This window comes from Phyllostomus hastatus, unplaced genomic scaffold (assembly GCF_019186645.2).
Source record: "Phyllostomus hastatus isolate PE091 unplaced genomic scaffold, TTU_PhHast_1.1 phas_contig_17, whole genome shotgun sequence".
In the NCBI taxonomy this organism is placed as follows: domain Eukaryota; kingdom Metazoa; phylum Chordata; class Mammalia; order Chiroptera; family Phyllostomidae; genus Phyllostomus; species Phyllostomus hastatus.
The window spans coordinates 4,919,260-4,933,490 of record NW_025333664.1 but is presented as its reverse complement, the minus strand read 5'-3'; positions in this window follow the sequence as shown (position 1 = coordinate 4,933,490).

The window sequence follows — 14,231 nt, the reverse complement described above, 5'->3', positions numbered from 1 at the left end:
GTCTCTGAGAAGCTGGGTCTCCATGAACTAATTAGAAAGTATCCATTTAACTAGATAAATCAGTTAAATAATGGATACTATCTGAGTGAGCCCCCGCCAGCAGCACTGGAAGACCTGGGAAACCATATTCCAGGCAGATGAGCTGTGATGCAAGGAAGGGTGTACAAGAGGTTTGGTCTCCTGGGAGCAAGTCCTGTATAAGGGACTCTAGAAGGTCAGCAAGTAATTTGAAATCTGTGCTCCTTCTATTATCTGCAGTTCTTTCTGTCCGCCGCTGACCCACCTCTGTGTTCAGCTTTGGTTGTGAATTGTCTCCAGGTTCTTTTCGAAGTTGCTGGTGGCGATTCAGAGATACCCCACCAGGGGGCGATGTTCTCATTCAGAAAAAAAAAAAAACCAAAAACAAAATACCGGAAAGGGACGCCAAGAGAGAGCAACTTTTTGTTTCACGCTGTCTGCTGGGTTCTCTGATCCCTGCCTAAGCCTGGGTTTATAGCTAATAAAGTAAAAACAGCGTGCACACTTTCCCTGTTTTTATTCATCTCTGGCGCTTTCCACGGATCCTCCACGCCAAGCCCACAGTATTTATGTCTGTGGCGGCTGCTCTGCGAAGTGCACGCGGACCGCGTGGGCATCCTCTCCAGAGGCCGAACCGCAGCGGACAGCGAGCGGATCGGGCGGCACGTGGGAGGAGACGGTCAGAGGGACAAGTCAGTCTCCGGGGAGAGGGGGAGGGGGGGAAATAGCGGCGGCTTTCACTCCAGCTTTTCCAGATGCGTGATTTAGATAGCACATGGCCTGTGGAAAAGGCCTTTTTTTAAAGAAAGAGAACATGGAGCCATTTCTAAGAGACTCTCTTGGAGCCTGTCCACCTGGGGAGGCTCAGGGCAAGGGCGCCCGCCCTCAGGTGGATGGCTGCTTGGGAGGGACAGTCTCCAGGCCTGGGAGGGACTGGGGGAGGGGTGGGGGAGATGGGGGGCCACGCATGGGCAGGGTTTACAATCTCCATCTATTTCTCAATTCCCCCCACCCCCACCCCCACCAAGACAGGGTTGACCGGGGACAGTGGACCAGGAGTTCATTGCCAGCCCCGGCTGCAGGAGACAGCTACAGCGGACCCTCAAACACCTGTGCAGTGCTCGGCAGTCCCCGCCGGAGGTCAAGACTGGGTGTTAGTGTGACGTCATCCATGCATTCATCCTACTCAGGCGCACTTGGCCCCTCTCCCGCCCTAGACCTTGAACTTCCGGAGATCTTTCCCCTTATGCTGTTCCTTCTTCCCTCCTGCCCGGTCCCATTTCTCATCCCAGCGCCTTCAGAACCTGCCTTCCCCGCAGGGAATGAACACATACCCCCTCCCAGCACGTGGCCTCCCCTTCCCGCTGGCCCCCTGCTGGCCGCCACCTCTCCCCCTCCAGTTTCTGGAACAGCGAGGCTGTGCATCTGTCGCAGGTGAACCTGCTGGGTGCCCCGCCGTGAAGAGTTGGGTAAAGTCTTCTCCTGGATCCTGACCGGGCAAGAGAAATGGGGGGCAGAGTGAGAGGTACAGACCCGGAGACCTGCTTTGAGCACCCCCCCGCCCAAGTCCCCTCCCAACAGGCCCTGCTGGGCGGTCAGCTCAGGCCCAGGTGGCCAGGCGAGCGGCCCTCAGCCGCAGTCTGCCGCATGAGCTTCAGCCGTGGCCACCGCAGGAATCACTTGGCCACGGTGGGCGGGCTGTGTCTGCAAGACTCCATCCAGTCTGCGGGAGCTGGTTGATGCTGACATTTAGGTTCCAGGTTTTTTGTTAGTTTGTTTGTTTTTAATTAGCGGGTCTACTTCCTGGAGGTTCCAGCTGACCTGCCCAGAGAGATGCCACACCGGAGAACCAGGGACGAGTTCCCTGTCTCAAAGGAACCCGCAGCCACCTGCCACCTGGCCTTGCTTGTTCTCCTCGCTGGGCATAGAGGCCCCAGCCTGCAGCTCGGATGGCCTCACTGCCCTGCTTGCTAAAGATTTGGCTTCTAGAACCTTCCCCACCAGCTGTGCCTCTGAGCCGCCCACTCTGGACTGCGATGTTCCCCCTGACTTTGACTTCAGGGCTCAGGTTCACCTGTGTGTGGTGTGTTGGGCGTGGTCTTGTCCCCTTGTGGTGGGGAAGGAGGGTTGAAGAGTCACCATTTCCAAGTCCCTCCAGCTCTAAGCTTTGTGATTGGCAGCAGCCCAGTCCAGTGGGATCAGACCAGCCTCCTTCACTCAACCCACAAGTCAGAGCCTCCCAACACAGTTCCGGGCACGAGGGGTTCTAAGACCAGGGAGCCACAGTTCTGCGGTCCGGGAGAAGTCACAGGAGTGGGGCAGATAACCTGCAGTAAAGGATGCCCCCAAAATGTGTGTCAGGGGGTACAGGGCTGGGAAGGAAAATTCAGGGAGTGGGACGGGGTGCCCAGGGAAATCTGGGTGATGGAAACACTTGGCAGGGAGCTGAGGGCGTGAGCCAGGCTTTGGGGGAAGCACATTCCCGAGAACAGCATGGGCAAAGGGCCTGCGGTAGGAGTGGGAGGAGTCAGTGTGGCCTTCAGGAAGTGGGCAAGGGGAAATGGCAGAAAAGGCGGCTGGGAGGTAAAGGTGGGGACTTCCACAATGTATAGGACTTTGTGGGCCCTGGAGAGGGTCCTGAATGAGACGTGACGTTTCCTGAGGCTTTTGAGTAGAGATGGGATCTAACATGCCTTCCGCAGTTTAAAAGGCTTGTTCATTTTATTCATTTGTCTGAAGGGAAGTATGGAGTGCGCACAAAGTTATGTGTGTAACCAGGTGCACGTATGTCCATCCACACGTCCACCCATCCATAAAGTCGTGCACGTGCGCTGGACAGGTTTGGAGCGTACGTCTGTAAACCCCTTTTCTGCCAAATGACCACTGTACACAGGTCCCTGTTTCTTCATTTATTTGCCCCTCAAGCAGGGGACGCATTCGGAAGAACAGGGGGAATCCAGAAGCCGGTGGAGCTCCGCCCCACTGCGGATGCTCCCTGGGTGCTGGTCTCAGAGACAGAGCGCGGTGCCCACGGCCCCCTCTCCTCGGTCGTGCCTGGAAGCGGAGGTGTCCGAGATGCTGCAGGATGCTTGGAGAAGGGACCCGCACGAGGGGAAATGATGGCTACAGGTCCCGGGCGGCCCGTGGCTCTGTAAGACCGTGCCGGGGAATGCTGGCACCCTCCTTACACAGGACTCCTGTTTCCCCACGAATGGAAGGTGAGCCGGGAGAGAGCCTGCTGGTGTTAACGAAGCACCGTGTGTATTTTTAGAAGAATAAGAGAGGTGACTCACAATAAGACCGCAGGGTGTTTCAGATAGAATATGTGTGTGCGTGTATTTGAAATCAAGATTTCCTCAAGGTGGCTCCTATCAAAAATAGATTTTTCAGATTCTCCTAGAACTCATCTGATTATTTTCTCTCTAAGCGTCTGAGGAGCCTTTTTTGTCCAAGTCAAGGATCTCCGCAGGTACCTTTGGCCAAGATTTCACCGGCCAGTCCGCAAGCCCCGGCGCTCCCTCATTACTATCCTGGTAACGAGCCTTCTGCTGAAAGTGGGCAGCAACTTACTGGGGATATTGGATCCCTCTTAAAGGGGTTTTTATAGCTGTGGGGGAAATTTTAGGAGACTTCGTTTGAAATCTTTCAGATACGGGATCAAACCAAGGGTCCTCGGGTCAAGCTCACCCAGATTAAAACGCTTTACAAGTCAGATTCACTCAGCAGACTTTTTCTGATTTCGCCCTAATGGGGATCTGAGTCAGCCTCATACGGGGCACTGGTCAAAGTTTCTTTGGGACCCTGTGCATCAGCTCACCCCTTGGGAGAACTGGGGGAGGAGACCAAGGCAACGTAAAAGGCGGCTTTGGGAGCAGCTTCCCCACCAGCCCTGCAGCGACTCTTGCCCAGCCCTGGGCTTCCATCCCCTCGTCCACACTGCGGCCACTGCTGGTGCCCCTAGAAGTCTTGGATGGCTAAGTTCCTAAGAGGACCTTGTGGTTGTCACCCCCTCCCTTCTTCAGCACCATCTTGAGCGTCTCTCCTTTGGGAAGTCTGTGTTTCAGCCGCAGGGGTGTCCCCCCACCCCTTGTTTCCTCCGACAGCCCACGGTGCTACGGTCACCCTCACCCCTGGGGGCGGAGTGGTGGTGGTGTTGGGGGGTGGGGGGGGTGTGTGGGAGTCCTGCGGAGCTCTGTGCATTAGGAAAAGGTCTAGTTAACCCTTCCCAGGGCTGGCACTTCCTGTCATCCCTGTTTTTCTTTCTTTATCTTTAAAATTAAAAAAAAAAACCACTCCTCTTAAAAATGTTTATCAGCAATCGTGACATAAAAGGAAGACCTCCTTCCGACGCCTGCCACTCAGAATCACGGGAGTCTTTGTGCCTACCAGGGAGTGCAGAGACGAGACGTCACCAGAAAGAACTTCTGCCTCCGGTTCTCCGGTGTGTGTTTATAACATCAGCAGCCTGATTCATGAGATCCTACATGTCCGTTACCTACCCCAGTGCCTGGCACATGGCTCTGGGTTTACTGGATGGTTACCATGATGCGTGGTGCATTGCCAGGGGCAGCAGAATCTTCGGCATCACTACAAATAGGTTGGTTACACCTTCGGGACCAGCGTTGTGTGCCTGGTTCTCTTGGGCCTCCAGTAGCTAATGGGAGCACCTGTGCACTGAGAGGTACCACTATGTATGTGATTATGTGTCCCTTGAATGCCAGCCCTACCGAGGAAGACATACACGGTGTTCTTTTTAATCCTCACCTGAGGATGTGATGATTGAGTTTAGAGAGGGAGGGTAAGGGAGAGAGAGAAGGAGAGAAACATTGATGTTGTGCGTGTGTGACAGAGACAGACAGACAGACATTGATTGGTTGCCTCCAGTGTGCGCCCTGGCAGGGGACTGAACCCTCAGCCTAGGCACGTGCCCTGACTGGGAGTCATACCCACAACCTTTTGGTGCACGGGACGGTGCTCCAGCCAACCGAGCCACCTAGGCAGGGCCAGAAGTGCTATTTTTAAGGCAGGTTTTGAAACACTTTTATCTTTAGTGATATTGAGAAGCCTTACTCGCCATCAAAGGGCCTTGAATTTCTCAATGCACACTAAACCTTGTTTCTCCATTTTTCTTTTTCTGAAACTGAATTTCCCTTCTGTTACCATAATCCCTCAGAGTCCCGGAGAGGTTATTCGGTGAGCTTGCGAACCCTTGTTGCTCATTAATTACCTGGACCCGATGCCCTGGACTGCATCGGAGAGGCAAACCTGACACAGTCGTCACGCCCGTTTAGTCTGCGGACCCTTCATGATGCACTGATTTGGGGTTTGTATGGGCAGGTGGTGAAAGTAGCAAATGATGGAATAAGAAATGTATGTGTTTCTTTTTCATTATACGTGAATCTGGCTAGCTAGCTAGAGAGAGAGACGGAGGAGACTGCCGGCTGAAACAGAACACGGGTCTCCGGCCTTCTGAAGTCTTGCCTCTTGACTGTTTCACAGCCGCGCTGATGGAAAGCGTAACTGTGGGCAGAGCCGCGTCGGGAGAGGAGCCCGTTGTCTGGTCTGTAGCTTAAAACAGGGGCTGAAGATTGGAGCTCCGGTGCAGAGCGGCTCGAATGTGGACCCTGGATCCGCCAGGAACAGTGCCAACTGTGGCGAGTAACCATGCGTTTTAGAGTCGACAAGACTCAGGGAATAAAATAAGTCTGTGGCTTCCCAGACCTTTAGTGTCGCAGGCAGAGAGAGAGAGAGAGAGAGACAGACAGACAGACAGACAGACAGACAGACAGACAGACAGACAGACAATGAAGAGCTAACAGGGACTGGAATGGCAGGACGCCAGGCCGCGGTGAGTGGGAACGGAGGCCTGTGCTGGGCGCAGAGGATTTCGGGAGGCGGGGTTAGCAGGAGCGCCCTCCGAGGAGGCAAGACCGGAGACCGAGTCTGCTGCAACGGGTGGTAATGAGGATTAACTGCGCACCCAAAGCCTTTAGACTGACACGTGACACACGTGCTTGGCATGGTCGCTGCTACTTGTGTGTGGCCTTTCATAATTAACGACCCAAATCTGTTCGTCCAGTGTTTCCAAAAACGCTTGCACGTTGGAGCTAGGAGAAGCAGGCTTGCGGACACGGAGATGCGGACGGGGCAGCCGACACAGGAGGTCAGGGACGGGGAGCTCGGTCTCCGGAACCAGGAGGCCTGGCTCTGAGCAACTCACAGCCTCTTCCCAGCGTCTCCGAGACCCGAGAGAAAGGTCGTGCCTGCGCCTGCGCACTCGAAGGCAGGGGCAGACGCGGGTGATTGCGCGTTGGTGCGGGGGGGGGGGGGGTCGGGGGGGCGGGTAGTGGCTGTCGTCCTAAATCTGCCCTTTCAAAATCTGCTTTCCTTCACCATCGATTTCTTGAGAAACTGACAGTCTGTTCTCAGGGTCCACCGCGCCAACCCTCCCTGGGCCGGCGGTGTTTCCCCTACGGCGCCCTTGTGGACCGCATCCTAAGCAGCCGTATGCGTGGGAATTCCACGCAGACCCGGCGTGGCGAGGCCGTAGGACTGTTACTCTGCGCTTTCCTTCTCAGATGGTTCTTTCTGTTACTTGTTTACACAGCGAAACACAATCAATCCAAAGTCGGGGGTTTCCCCAGGCCACGTGACTGTCGGGTCCCAGCAGAGGGTGCTTAAATTGCGTGATCCATTGCCTAAAGCGGGGCGGAGCAGTTAATTACAGCTTAATTATCTTGCAGACAGGGAGTCCAGGGGCGGCTGGGCTGATCGGTGGGCATTTGCAGCATCTGGGTTTCTGGCTGCGGTGTTTGAGAGGGCGAACTTGTTTGTAACACAATCAGCTTCTCTGGTTACAGTTTCCTGGGTCCTATCAACTGAGAAATTCGTTGCTTTTAAATTCCAAGGCTTTTGTTATCACTGCAACGGTGAACCTGACAGCCAAAAGCAAAGCAAAAGGAAACGCCAGCAGATGGGGAGGCTTGAATGGTGGTTTTTGGTTTGGCCCAAGCTCAGAGAATGCAAGTTCTAGGAAACTAGTGTGGCAACATCAGTTCCTTAACCACGTTGTCTGCCATTACTGTTTATTTGCAACTTCCAGATGATATTATTCTCCTGGCCTGACGTTAAATTGTGGCCTCTTTGCATTTTTGCTGCAGAGTTGTCTTAATGGTTAGTACCATTTTTCCCCCCTCACACGAAGAGAGGGAGTAAAAAACTGTTTTCATAAAAAAAGAAGGTGCAAAGATACAAAGCATCTCGTGGGTGACTTCACAGTCTGCCCACATCTGGCTAATAGGATAACAAAAACAGTTATCAGGGGGGAGAGCCAAAGAGTAAAATGTCATTTGGCAGAGTCTGGGCTGCGTTTCTATTTGTGACTGCCGCGTGGTGCGCAGGCGAGCGGGGTGGAGCCCTGAGCAGAGCAAGAAAGTTTTAGCTACTGTGCGTCGGTTTCCACTGGGTGTGAGGCACAGCCGCCAGAGCTGAGCTTGTTGCTACTGCGCTTCTGCTACCCCGGGACCATAAATTGGAGGCAGAGACAAGAAGCAGTGAAATCTAAACGACCTCTCAAGATTCAGGACAGACGTTGAACCACCGGAGGGGCCAGGAAGCTGTTGCAGGGAGCTCCAACAGGATTACTGTTGGCAGCATGGTTTCTCTTTCTAGCTTCAGCCTCCAGACTTGGCAGTTGCGGTCCTGAGTAAGCGGCCTGGCCGTGTCCCACTGCAAGAGTTAGGCCCTGTGACTTGGCCGATAGTTAGTGCTCAGCTGCCAGCTTTTCGTAAACCATTAATTTCCCATTATTTTATTTGCACAAACCCATCTCCAGCTCACTCACATTGACCCCCTGATTTAGGGTTCCCCAAAGGAAACACAAACGGGCAGACTCCACAGAAACAGTGCCAATGCGTGAGCCACCTCAGGGGTGTTGTCTCCATCCTCCGCGTTGGCCCTTTCACTAGGGACCCAGCTGTAGAGAAACAAGAAATGCCGCCCAGGAGGGCAGGGAACCTCTTTTTAATGAGTGCTGACGGTGACAGGCGAGGGAACGAAATCCATCTCGGGCCCACCTGGTCCTAGTCCATCTTCACGGTCATCTTGTGACGGAGGAGGAGTCCCCCCATTTTAATAAAGGGGAGAATCGAGCAGGAGAGAGGCTCAGGAGCTTGCCCTGCCAGCACGGGGCCGGACGGGGCTAGCACCTCGCTGCTGGAAACAGCGCCACGTTTAGGGACCTGAAACAGTGCCGATCTATTATTAAGCTCCAGAGGTCAGAAGTCCTCAAATCAGCGGGTGGGCGGGGCCCGGTTCCTTCCGGAGGCTCCAGGGGAGAGTGCGGTTCCTCGTCTTCCCTGGTTCCTCGGCTGACAGCCACCTTCTCCGTCTTCCAAACCAGCAGCTTCGGATCTTGAAACCTGTCCCTCTGACCTCTCCTCCTGCTGTCGCCTGTCTTTGCCTCTGGCCTGGCACTGGCCCTCCCCACCTGGATAATCCGGGGTGGTCTCTCAAGATCTGCAGCGTAGTCACATCTGCAAGGCCCCCTTTTCACATAAAGTAACATATTCAAAGGTTCCAGGGATTGGGGTGCTAGCACTTCGAGGGGCCGTTACTTGGCCCACCGTGCCAGGGCCACGGCAATGAGTGTTTTGAGAAGACCAACCCTATTCTCGTGGCCATCTCTGGACAGAGGAGCCTGTGGTCCATGGACTTTGTGGAAATTTCTGGAACCGTGCAGGTGTATTCTAAACCTAAGAACGTGTCTCAGTCACAAGATTAATTTTTCTCTCTTTGCATCTGTACATTTCAGTGTCAGTTTCAGAGCCTTTCAACTGCATCAGCTTTTAACCATCAACAAACTAGAAACAGGTATCTGGCTAGCATGCTGGATGATGAGAACCCTCGTTTTGTGCGGATGCGGCCTTTGTTTGTGGGCACTGTCCCCGGCCCAGTTTTTCTTGTGTATCTTCAGCTGCAGAAGTCAATGCAGCGCCTTTCTTGAGTTCCTCGCTCCTGTCTTCTGGGCACATGGGCTCAAGAGGCATGACTGACTGCCTTATTTCTGCATTCTGTTGCTACAGTGTTTACATCTTCGGGAAGCCCCCTGCTGAATCTGGAGAATGCTTTCATGAAAAACACAGATGATCAAAGGCATGAATGCAGAGTTAGGCTGTGGAGGTTTAATCCAGGTTTCTAGCTTTGTTAGCCGTGCGACTTTGGGCAAGCGTCTGAACAGGACCAAGGCTTCGTTTCTTTTTTTTTTCCTTTTTGAAGATTTTATTTATTTATTTTTAGAGAGGGAAGGAAGGGAGAAAGAGAAAGAAACATCAATGTGTGGTTGCTGGAGGCCGTGGCCCGCAACCCAGGCATGTACCCAGGCATGTACTGGGAATCGAACCTGCGACACTTTGGTTTGCAGCCCGCGCTCAATCCACTGAGCCATGCCAGCCAGGGCTAGGCTTCTGTTTCTTACCCCGAAGGAAGGATGTCAGGGGTGAGCCTGCAGCACCCCTGCTGGAAGACTCACAGAGGGAATGGGGTGGTTCTGCTGCACACAGGAAGCTCCGCTAGTTAAACTTCATATGTGAACATCCAGGCACGTGCTCTGTCTAGGGCCTGTGTGGGGCCTAAGAGTGGCAAATCATGGGTTTGTTTGTTTTTTTAAGATTTTATTTATTTATTTTTAGAGAGGAAAGGGAGGGAGATAGAGAAACATCAATGTGCGGTTGCTGGGGGTCATGGCCTGCAACCCAGGCATGTACCCTGACTGGGAATCGAACCTGCGATGCTTTGGTTTGCAGCCCGCGCTCAATCCACTGAGCTATGCCAGCCAGGCAACTCATGTTTTATATTGCAATGCTTACTTATGTAAGTTCTCATATTTAAAAAAAAGCAAATACAAAACTTGACTCCAGAAGGGAGATGGGAAACGTTCGTTAATGGAATAGTTTGGGACTTATTTTCTGAACCGTTCTGCATTTCCATGCTGTGTTTCCTCCCTGGCATTGGCTGCTAAGCCTCGGTGGTGGGGTGGGTGAGCGCGTGTCGCTCACCGGAGTTTTGGGGTTTCGCGGGAGCCTGCAGAGGAAGCGGCTGCCGAGGTGTGCTGGCTCACGCACCCCCCACCCCGAGCCCCAGAGGGGAATGAGGTTCAGAAACGCCTTCTGAGGGCTGCACGGCCACCGAATATCTTAAAATTACGATCGATTATTTGATACTCCATTTACTGATGGCAGGGCACACGAACACATTTTAGAAACACAGAAACTTCCCAAATTCTGGGTGGGTATCCGTTGTTCTGCCAGGGTTCCAGGGGCAAAAGATATCTGGGAAATATTTTTACCTATTAAATGAAACCATTGGTTTCCTGCCTCTAACCATTCCATGCCCGTTTTCTGTTCATCTTCCCCGTTTCCAGCTGAGTTGCCTCTGCACAGAACTAACCACCTTGTCATAGAAACAAAACAAACGGAACTTTGGTTCACTGTCACGTAAAGCTTCTTGAAGGACCTCTGCAGGCTGTGGGGTCTTAACCCCATCCTCCCTCCTGATCTCGTCTCCCTTCTGTCTACTTCGTGGTTGTCAAACTCTCCATGAACGCAGGTGTCTCGGGTCTCTGTCCAAACCTTGCCCATGCTCATGCCTCTTTAAGAAGTACTTTCTGGCCCTGGCTGGCATAGCTCAGTGGATTGAGTTCGGGCTGCGAACCAAAGTGTCGCAGGTTCGATTCCCAGTCAGGGTACATGTCTGGGTTGCAGGCCATGGTCCCCAGCAACCGCACATTGATGTTTCTCTCCCTCTCTCTCTATCTCCCTCCCCTCTCTAAAAATAAATAAATAAAATAAAAAGAAGTACCTTCTGTCCATCATCCACATCCTGTATGCCTATTCCGTTTCCTAGACACACTTTAAGACACTTCTTTTACTTCCTCGATATTCCAACAACACAATGAATAGACACAGAAATGTACACACTTGTATTTTCATTGTTTTGTCCATGTTTAAAGTACTATTTAAACTGAGAACTCTGACAACCGGGTCCTGTCTAATTCCTCTTTGTGTTGGGTTGGCCCAAAGGTCACGGCATATTTTTTCCATTTGTTTTTTTTTTCCATAAAATAAAAGGCACATTTTTCATTTTAACCTGTAACTTGACTGATTTGGATATTCTGAGTATGTCAGCTATCTCCTACAACTGGCTTCTGGTGGGCAGAGGCCAGGGGTGCTGCTAAACATCTTCCAGTGCAGGAGACAGCCCCACAGCAAAGAATTATTTGGCCAAAATGTCAATAGTAACAAGAAACCTGGCAAACCACTTTTGACATGTTCGACCAGTCCCAGAACCTTCTCCATACACTGCACAGATCTTTTTTTGTGTGTTTCAGTTCTGTTTTCACTTATCTTGAAATAGTAAAGCATGATATGCTGAAAATGTAGCATATTTTCCTCCATCTTCAATATTAAAATGGCCGACCCCAGATTCACCAATTTTAATAAGTTTTTTAAACGCACGCTGATAGGACAGCTGTCACAATACAGTCTAACAAAATGGTTTCGGATGACGTTAAAGACAACTAAGTGCTACTAGAGCCCTTGTGCAGAAAAAATTAAATGAAAAGTGTGCCCACCCCACATACCCAATGCCCAGCTTGGCGCACAGATCGCAGTAAACGGTAACCGGGTGGGAGGGTGGGTGACTTAGTGGCCCCAGGAATCGAGACCAGTGAAGGTCCGCTGGCCCGCCCTTTGCCCGTAGAGCGTCGACTTGAGAACTCTTGGTCGGCAGCAAGCCTTGCCGTCAGCTGGTGTAGCTTCTCTAACTTTGTTAAATTTTAAATATTTGGGGGATATTCTAATTTTTTTTGCACTTCCACATAAAATTTGGAATCAGCTTCTCAATTTCTACAAAAAGAAACTCAATAGAACTGAGGTGGTTGTAATATTACTGAGTTCTTCCACCCGATGGTGGTATAGCTACTCATGCATCTCGGTCTTCCTCGATTTCTCGCTGTAACCTTTTGTGGTTTTTCTTTGTAGACGTCTTCTCTTATACTGCCGCCTTTGTTTCCGTTCATTTTGATGCTATGATTCCTTAGCCCTTTCCTTTCTCTCTTTGTACCTTTCTCTCCCTCCCTCCCTCCTGCTCTCTCCCTCTCTCTCCACCTTCCGTCCAGCAGGTGTGTTTAGGTTGTGTCATTCGGCACACCGCACATGATGTGACTTCATCTTTGAGGGGTTTCTTTGGGAACTCCTCCTACTGTATCTGGACAATGTACTCTTTGGCTGAAGAGGAATGGTTTTCTAAGGGTTCTGTAGTTTATTCCATGTGCTCTCTCCAAAGAACTTCTGGGGACTATGGGCATTTCCATGACAAACGTCTTCAGTTCCAACTCTGAAGCTGCTTGTGGGTTCCTTGGTCATTCTGTGCCGGTTGGGGAGAACACCCGCTGCTTGCCGTTAGGGTACAAACCGGCCTGAAGTGCCGTTACGGCTGCTTTAGGGTATTTCAAAGACCCTAAATGGCCCCCAAATAAACTTAAATCCTCATACATTAAAAGCCCCCAACACCTGGCTGGTGTAGCTCAGTAGACGGAGCGCGGGCTGCGAACCAAAGTGTCGCAGGTTCGATTCCTAGTCAGGGCACATGCCTGGGTTGCAGGCCATGACCCCCAGCAACCACACATTGATGTTTCTCTCTCTCTCTCCCTCCCTTCCCTCTCTAAAAATAAATAAATAAAATCTTAAGGAAAAACCAAAAACCCCAACAAACTGTTATTTGGAATAACTGAACTGAGAGAGAGAAGGGGCCTGTGTGGGACCAAGGACTGAAAATGGGACTTTGGAAAAACGTGGGCAGCAAACCGAGCTTCCAAGTGTTCCTTTGGTTAAAAAATCTGTTTCACTCTGGCTGTCCTCAGGACTTCTCACCTGGAGTTCCATTTGTTATGATTCGATGTTTGATTGTATCTCAGATTTGGGTCATTTTAGATTTCATCTCCTGCTTTTTAAAAAATGTTTAGCTATAGCCCTGGCTGGTGTGGCTCAGTGGATTGAGCACTGGCCGAGAACCAAGGAGTTGCTAGTTCCGTTCCCAGTCGGGGCATGTGCCTGGGTTGCGGGCCAGGTCCCTGGTAGGGGGCGCACAAGAGGCAACCGCACACTGATGTTAAAAAAGAAAACAAAACCAAAAAAGAAATACTTAGATATAATTGACATACAAAACTTGTGTCATTCTAAAATATTAAACATGAATGTATAGTTTGTGAAAATTTGTCAAATATCAGCAGTTTCAGATATTCGACTAAGAAGATTTTTCTCATATGTACCTTTTAGTGACGATATCACACCTCTATGTACAGCAGACATATTTAAAAAAGGAAAAAGGAAGCTTTATCATTCTTTCTTTCCAGAATGTTGTATAAGCCAACGGTACGCTCCCCAGACAGGCAGCTGGGTGACTCCTTTTCTCAGGAATGACCTGGGAATTGGGATCAATTCTCCCTCAAATGTCTTCTTTCCTCTTTACCAGGAAAAAAATACATGCAATCTGGAAGGAGTCTCTTATCAGGATTCATTTTCTCATGTTCTTACACTGGGAGATAAAGGCGGTATTTCTAACAAATTACATTTTCATTCTTAAAATTCACACTGACTGCAGAGCAAAGCCTGAGCTGGCGTTTTCCCTACACGTTTTTTAATCTCTCGAGGATATGGAATTGCAGTGCACCAGAGGTGTAATTCAGAAACTTTGCAACTTTCAAAAGATAGTATCAGCCCCTTCACAGAGGGAAAGAGCTGGGTTTCAGCTCCGAAGGAGGGATTTCTGCTTCGTAGGCTGTGAGATGAACACTGCTGTGGTTGGGTCCAGACCCTGACGGCTGCTGAAACTCCTACTCCATCAGAGGTCCGAGGTCACCTTGGGGACGGGGGCTGGAGGATAGCGCGTCATCCTGGAGGATTTGTCCCTCCTAGGACCGTCTGCCATGTATGAAGAATGACAGAGTGGAGGCCTGGGATCCCGTAAATTCAATCCCTGCACTTGCTTTTCTAAAACCAGATTTTAAAAAAGTACAAATAGTAACATCACTTGAAAAGAGATACGAAAACATACTGGTGCTAATAGAAGGTGGCCAGTTATGTAAATTTAATATGCGGGTACCTGGTCCCTGTGAAAGCCGGTGTGTCTAGGGATGGGGGGTAAATTCCTGACTT